This window comes from Trichechus manatus, unplaced genomic scaffold, assembly GCF_000243295.1.
Source record: "Trichechus manatus latirostris isolate Lorelei unplaced genomic scaffold, TriManLat1.0 scaffold00037, whole genome shotgun sequence".
Lineage (NCBI taxonomy): Eukaryota > Metazoa > Chordata > Mammalia > Sirenia > Trichechidae > Trichechus > Trichechus manatus.
Genome location: NW_004443973.1, coordinates 5,144,401 through 5,153,233, shown reverse-complemented (window position 1 = coordinate 5,153,233; position 8,833 = coordinate 5,144,401).

The following is an 8,833-nucleotide window of genomic DNA, read 5'->3' as shown; positions in this document are numbered from 1 at the left end:
ATACAAGATTAAAATGGATCAGAAAGACAGGAATCTCAAGTGTTGCTATTGACTTACATTTTCTTCAATCTTTATTTTGACCAAGGATAGACACTGGAAGATTATTTATCTTCAGGGCTTAAGGAACCCATTATTCTGGAGGAGCCCTGGTGGTGTAGTGGTTAAGAGCTTGGCTGCTAAACAAAAAGGTCAGCAGTTCAAATCTGCCAGCTGCTCCTTGGAAATGCTATGGGGCAGTTTTACTCCGTCCTATAGGATTGCTATGAGTTGGAATCAACTTAATGGCAATGGGTTTGATTTGGTTTATTATCCTGGAACAGAAGAAGTTAACTTTTCCCATACAGGGATGGTTCATTAGTATCAACCTATAGCAACTGTGTTATCTTTGGAATCTTCAGAAAGGTTATTTGGTTTGCCCCATTCTTACTGTGGAGTTTTCTCCTACACGAAATAATTTGTTCGAAAGAGACTTAAGAGAGGGATATAAGCAGATTCAACGCACATTGTTTCCTCAAGGTATTTAAATTCATGATGCTATATTTTACACATCTCAAACAAAAAGATTTTGTTGAGATGAACTTTCTATAACACTACGAAAATAAAAAAAGGTATATAGGTTGGAGTTTTAAAATTATACTTCCCCAGGTTTTCATATGCATCCTGCTCCACTTTGCCTTGAGATTTCTTGTTGCAAGAGTCCAAAAATACAGGACTATACTTACACTTGCAAGGCATTATGTATTTATAGGCTCTTTTCTAAAAAAATATTTTTTTCTGTGAAAGTTTACACAGCATATAGGCTCTTAAAAACACCTATTTTTATAGAATAATCAGAAAACATAGCTAACAAATATAAAATGATACATTCCACATCTCAGAAATAGCGTTAAAATTCTATAAACTATTTAAAAAATGGGCGAATCCCTATAATTTTGGAATCTGCTTTTTATTTCACTCATCATGAATGCCTTTCCCTTTCAATATTATCTTATCCATTTCCATAAATATACTTCTATATCAACATTTTCAATGGTATATTTTCTTAATTTATAGGATACACTAAAATTTATTCAAACATCTGAATTGTTTTCAATTTTTGTTCTTATAAAAATATTTAAAACTCAAAATCTTTGCAAGACTCGATTCTTTTATTAAACGAAGTAACGGAAATGTAATCTTCCAAACATAGCTAAGTTATGGTTTTATGTAGTGCAAGGATATTTAACGAGGATTTGTGGTTTGTTAATTGTTGCTGTTGTTAGGTGCCGTCGAGTCTGTTCCAACTCATGTCTACCCCATGTACAACAGAACAAAACACTGCCCGGTCGTGCGCCATCCTCATGATTGTTGTTATGCTTGAGCCCGTTGTTGCAGCCACTGTGCCAATCCATCATGTTAAGGGTCTTTCTCTTTTTTGCTGACCCTCTACTTTAATCATCACATTTTAGTTAATCATGGTCATGAAAATAGCTTTTATGATTATCATTCACTTCTTCTATTTTTTGTTAGATGTTTTTTGACTTTTTCGTATCACTGTAATTTCCTTACAAGCAAAAACTGGAAATTTCTTGTGCTTAGTTGCTTAGTTTAATTTGACTCTCACATAAGAGTTTGTGCTTATGAGAATACTTTTGGGAAGATTTTTTTCAGAATGTGGAACATCTTTGAGGATACATCAACTGTCTAACAGGAAATCTAGAGATGGGAGCTACTATAACATGTAAAATTAAAATATCTATTAATAATAAATGTACATTCTTTTAAAATTTTTTTGCTTATATGTAGAACTGTCACTTTAAAGTACTCACCTTTTTTGGGTGAAGCATGAGGCTTGTCAATTTCCAAACTCTAGCAATTCTAAATTCCTGGTAGCCATTCTGGATCTATTATTTATAACATGATGATTTTGTTATTTTAAATACAGCTTTGTTCTAATACCTTTCTCCCCGCCCTGAATAAACATTAGCCTTCTTAAAAGTGAACTTTGGTCAAGAATTTACTTGTTGGTAGGAACAAAGAAAATCTAACCACTAACCTATTGTGATGAGATCTAACAGTTCCTGACAATGCAGGAACTAAAGCAAGCACGGAATTTCTATGCCAAGCCTGTAGGAGGGTGAGGATGGGGAGCTTCTGGAGAGGGAAGAGGACGTTCAAGGGAAAGGAGAGGGTATTTAGCCTCTAAGTCTCCAGACTATTTCAGAATAAAGATTTCAGAAAATATTGATAGAAAAAAATTAAAGTTTTATGTGAAATGATTTTAATAGATTCAAAGATGTACACTTCATCAGATTGTTACAGAGATGACTTAATTCTTCCTAGACTTTATGAACAATTTCTAGTAACAGAAACCAAACCTACTGCCCAAAGTGACACCATATCAAAGAAATACATATCAAAATCTGCTGCCATTAGTTACAGTTTTTAACATTTTTATTGCATATTTACAATATGTGGAACATTATAAGGATTTACAGTAGAAGCTGAACGTCCCAGCCCTTGAAATATAATAGGAAAGATTGGATGAACCATACATAAATATTTCTGAACAAGAGCATTGGGAACATACATATGATTATAATTTTACAGGGTTATACAGGTAACTGCTTTATGTTATAGAACAGGAGGGACAGGTAAAACACAGTGGATGAGAAAGTCACTTGAGTGTGAAACAACTACAGCTAGGTAGTACTGAATAAAAAGACAGCATTAAAAATAAGATTTTTAAAAGCTAAAATGTCCTGCAAAAACATAGCTATCCCCTATGCAAAACTGTGAGGTAGAATTCTTCCCACCCCATTTCCTGGTTTCTTGACCACCATTTAAGGAATTCCCTGTTCAGGTGGTTCTCTCACATTGCTCGTATCTGGGACTCACTAGTAGTACACGTTTTTTTATACCTCCCATCACCCCCATCACAAAATAGCCTTTTCTGTTCAATTCTCAGTCTTATTTACCTACCGAAAATGGGTGGCAAAAGTTAGTAAAATAAACAAATCAGTGCTGTTTCTTTTAGCTAATATATCGCCATGTTTGGGTAAATGCTTTACCCCTTCAAGGAGTGAGACTAATGCTACAATTTCAGGCATAGGAAGCCTCTTGGACAGCATTTTTGGGTAGACAGGTCTTCGCCTTCCTCAAAACACCAACTGCCATCCTCAACCCTGAACAATGCCATTTCTACCCCAAATCCACTTCTCCTAATATTTCAAAATGAATCATAACTCACAACTTCCTGCACATCCAAGATATGGTGAAAATCCAGGGTACAGTACTACCGAATAAGAAAAGGCCTGGCAGTTTCTTTTAAACTGACCCTAATCTTAGGTATTTACTCAAGAGAAATGAAAACCTATGTTCACATAAAGATTTGTGTAAGAATCATCATAGCAGCTTTATTCATAATTGCCAAACACTGGAAACAGCCCAGATGTCCATCAATAGGAAATGAATAAAGAAACTGCATTATAGTCACACAATAAAATACTACTCAGCAATATAAAAGGATGAACTACTGATACACTCAACTACATGGATAAATCTCCAAAATATTACAGTAAGTAAAAAAAGCCTTAGAGAAAATAGTGTGTACTGTATGATTCCATTTATACAAAGTCCTAGAACAAACACATCTAAATCATGGTAGGAAAAAAAGGACAGTGGTTGCCTTAAGGGTTGAGGTGGGGACAAGGATTGACTGGAAAGGGACATATGGAAACTTTCTGGGATGATGATAATGTTTTATATCTTGATAGCAGTGTATGCATTTGCCAAAACTCACAGAATGCAAACTTAATATTTATACATTTCATTGTATGTAATTTTACATCAAAAGAAATAAGCAAATATTGAACTCTAGTTAATAATATGCATGTTGAAGTATGTAGTAGGAAGGGTACAGACATCTGCAATTTGAAATGCATCTAAAATAAAATGGATGCCAATTGATGGATGGGTATATGGATATGTGATAAAGCAAGCATAGTAGAATGTTAGTGCTAGCTAACATCTAGACGGTAAATATACAGCTGTGCACTGTAAAAATTTTAACTATTCTGTATGTTTGAAAATTTTTATAATAAAATGTTGGAAAAAAATCTACGGTACAACATTTACCAAATCATGCTACTGATAATTTCATTATCGGTCTCATACCAGTATAATCATCAAAATCTTCTGATCAGTGTTAATTTAGAAACTTAAGGCTATTCCTGAGTGTAAGACAAGCAATCAGTTCTCAAATCTGTGGTTCAAAATTGCCAAAGTCACATTTTGTTCCTTTCAAAAATACAATTCACATATATTGATGGTATATTCCGAGCAAATTTGTTGAACTTGGAGACGAACGTAAGAGCTAAGATGAAGAAACATTGTTAACAGAAAAATATTGACATTATTTTTATCCTATCTGATTTCTAATTAAAAAAGAATCTGGGTAACTATAGTAGAAAAGACGTATACACCCTAAAACATGATGAGAGGCCTGACCACACATAGTGAGTGAACCACTGTATTCTTAGTGTAAGGGCATCTGAATTGTACGGTCTCTTACCACACATTTGGGCGCCCTTAACAGATGGCATTTGACTTGTAAGTACTTTCGAGGTGACTCTTTTGAGATTCACTGGGAACTGGTTTGAGTTCAACAGCCCTTTGTTAGAAATAGTTTTCCACACGTCAGACTTAAGATCCCTAACTACACTGCCCTCAATATCTAGCAGTTGGTAAGTATGTTTAGGTATATGCTAAGAATTCCTGTATCATTATACATATGAATCATACATATTGCCATGTAAGAGTTGTCTTAACTGAAGTAACTTATGCTTTTAAAAATTTACTCATTGCTTTCAAAATATGTAGTCATAATTCTGGCTTTCTTTTGATCTCTAAATTCTTCATCTAGTACAGGCTCTATCTTTTCTTGAAGTACGTAGACTAGTGTTTACTCTCAAGTTTTCAACTTTGCTTTAAATTACTGCAGTAATGTTGAGTCATAATCAGCTTTATATCCAAGAGCCTTTTTCAGTCTTAAACATTCCCCTGTATTTATGTATCTCAGGGGGAATCTTCAGTTCTATCAGTCTCCCTTAGAGGATCAATCTGTTTATCATCACTGCCAAGTTTACCAAGTCTGTTCTTCTCTAATTATAATGGCACGAATGGTGATCTTAAGCCATGTTTTTTGCCTCATTATTGGGATAATCTATAAATCTTTTAACAGATTTATGTTCCTGTTGTTCTAGAGGTTGGTGCTGACACATTAATAGCCACCCTGAGAATAACTTTCTTTTACTTAAATTCATTAATGGAGTTGTGTCATACCCTGTCAACCTCAAGTGATACTGTCTGCAATTGTCTTCCATCTTGCTGGTCTATCATCATGCCATAAAACAGTTAATTTGTTAAATTTAGAAGCCTCTTATTTACTGATGAGCTCAATGACTCCACTCTTAGTACGTTCGGTATGCAACTCTCAATGTAGATTTTTCTTATTCACTAGTGGACTGGGCTGGGGGCAAAGGAGCAACGAAGAATGAGGAGGCGAATATGAACAATGTGGCATTTCCCCCATTGGCCCATGCTTGTCAGCTGAGACAAGAGCAAGATAAAGAATGATCTATTTTCTGTTCAGAAAAGATAACTGTAGCAATAATTCTTTTCATTTTGTATTAACACATTACAGTTTTCAAAATTTTAAGCACTTGCATATAATTTTATTTTGCTCTTGAAATTACTTGGTATGATTTCTCTATTTTACAGACCCAGAATTTGGTTATTCGTACCATGGTCATAGTGAATGGCAAAGCCAGATTTTGAAACCATGTATTCAAATTCCAAACTCTTTCCATTATATTCATTAGTTTTTATTTTAGCTTTTATGATCATTCCTCTACTGTTCTGTATTTATGCTTCTAAATCTAGACTATTCTGCAGTACATATTAAATAGTGTCAGATATTAAATCTGTACTTCATTGTGCCTCAACAAGGTATTTGTTGTCCTACATACCAAAACAGTATCCTCTACTACCAAACTACGCTTTTTTATTTTTAGTACTGAAAGTTAACACTGATAAGTTTGCTAATTAATGTAACTGTTCACCTGTATTCCAGCCCATCTTTTATATCCTAGAGAATTTTTCCTTTTGGTGCTTAAGCAAGGATACCATGATCATACAAGTCTTGTCACTGATGATGATGCATTTACTGGTGTTTCTGCCTGTATCATTTTCTATATACTCAAGATGTAGAGACTTTTAGCAGCCATAGTATGTTTAACCTTTGGTAGACGAGAGTATTTTACTATGGCCCTGTGCAGTCTGGGCAGCCTGTGAGGATGGGTGAGTACACAATAATATCCAATTCCTACTGGAAAGGAAATTACACAGAACTCTGAATTCTCTCCCACAGTGAGATAGGTTATGCTAATCTCACAGTCACATCACTGGTTATAACGGGTTTAGACTGACGAGTATGGTCTGCTCAGTACTATCAGAAAAGTAAATTAATTGTGTTTATATTAAGGAGTATGCCACCAGAAATAATAATGTAAAAAAACTAGATAGCACACCATATGTCAACTGACAGAGTAATGAAAGAAACAACCAACACATTAAGACTAGGTAACCCTTGGGAGTATATCAGAATAGGGCATTAGTGTGGCATCAAGCACTAGCCAATTTAAATGCCTACAAGGCAAGAGAAGTATTTAATATATATAGCAATGAAGTCTGGACCTGCCATCAACATACCAGCTGGCAGGCTGAGCAGTTTCATCAATATCACCAATAAGTCACACTAGCCAAACAAAGTCATCAACAATGAGGACTGGGAATAAAACCAATTTTATCTGAAATGAAGTTATCATCTTTGCATTATGACTCTGCTGGGTTACACAAGTGTGAAGAACAGATGCCAAAACTGTTGTTATATATTGAGTTACACAGGAGCAAAAACATAGTAAGAAGGCAAGAGAAAAAACAAATTCACAAGACCAAAAAACAAAACAAAACTTGACCAACCAACACGTCAATAATTCCCTGAGATGGGCTAAAGTAATGTGGAAAGTTGTGGTATGTACCAATCGGAAATGAGTGGTTCTTTCTCCATTATGGTTTCAGACCAATATTAGTTTATGAAACAGAAACAGCCTGTAGTCTCAACAGATTGAAGTCACCAAAGAACAACCTTCATATGTATACTAAGTGCACCATGACCTGATGAAAACACATTATGGCATTGTTGGGTTTTTATTCATACCTGTTTATATACAGATACACCTAAAGTGAGTAGCAGCAAATTTACAGATGAAGAGCAAGAACATTTATTATTTTACAAGTATGTTCAGCTTCATCTGAAAAACTCAAATTTACAAATAACATTTCTAGATGTTGCCTTGTTTTACTCTTTTTACAGGCAGGGTAGCCTGAGTTATATAAAAATTAACTCATTTGACAAAGATACGTCAGGGAGTTGGTGATGGAATTAAGAGTCTCATGACTAACAAATCAGTTTGATTCTAGCAATCTTAATGAAAACATTCTAACTACTTGAAATTCAGTATAAGAAACAGATATTGAGTATAAGAGCTAAATATCTAATGTAGCTGGTATCTAAATATCTAAACTACCAAATGAATTTCTTATGAGTAGATTCACTCATAAGTCAATCCTAAATTTAGGAAATAAATACAGGGTTTAAAACATACTTCAGACTCCAGTAAGATGGGAATTATTACTCATGCCTACAACAGACCATTCAGACAGGGGAACTAAGCACCTACTGTGCATAAACAAAGGACTAGGAACAGAAAAACTGGAACAAGATCCTTGCCCTCAAAATAGCTCTTAATATAGCAGGTACAAACAACTGTAGAATGTGGTTAGCACCATCATGAAGACTGAAATGAAGAATCACAGGAGTTCATACTCATAGGAGTTAAGCCCTAAAAGACAGAGAATGTATCAAGTATAAAAAGAACTTCTTGGATGTTCTCAGAAACAGTGGCAGCATAAGACAAGAGGGAGCAGCTGAACTTTGCCCCCAGATTTTCTGGCATGTTTGACTAGAAAAAAGGCTGCACCATTAACCAAAGCTGCCCTAGGAGGAAAAAGATGATAAATCCTTCATCTAGGTTGAAATGTCAAGTAGGCAATTGAAATTATAGGTCTAGAGGACAGAATCTGTAAGAACACATAGTAGGCACATTTTAATAAGAGTTATGAGACTGTAACCACAGTTACGGCAGAGGATAACATCTTCAGGGGAGAAGACACTGTCTAGGAAAGGTTGCTCAGTGCTGTAAAAGCTGCAGAGATAGATAAGGTAAGAAATGAAGACTGAGAAAAAGATCATTCTACTGGATAACTAGGAGCCCACTGATGACTTTCCAAAGAAAAGTTTCATTAGAGTGTGGGTAAAACCCAACTGCTAGGTACTGACCAGTAAGTGATGAGAATGTAGGGACAATGGATGTGGATTTCTCCCAGAAGCCAGTCTGGCAGTGAGGAAGGCCAGAGAAACCAGCAGGTTCACAGGAAGTTTTTTGTACTACTGGAGGATATGTGAGCATATTTATATGTCAACAAAAAGGAATCAGCATACAGTTCTTCGTATAATTTTATATTGATAACACGAACTTAAAAAATTCTTTTAAATCTTTCTCAAAAACATTTTCTGAAATAAAATTTTAAAATTAAATTATATGTATGTATTTTACTATTTAAACATAATATAAACTTAAAAGCACTACTATTTTATGATAAATTTTATTTCTAAAGAACAGTACAGTTTTTGTTATTAGACTACTTCAGATTTTATTTTGCCTCTAGTCTA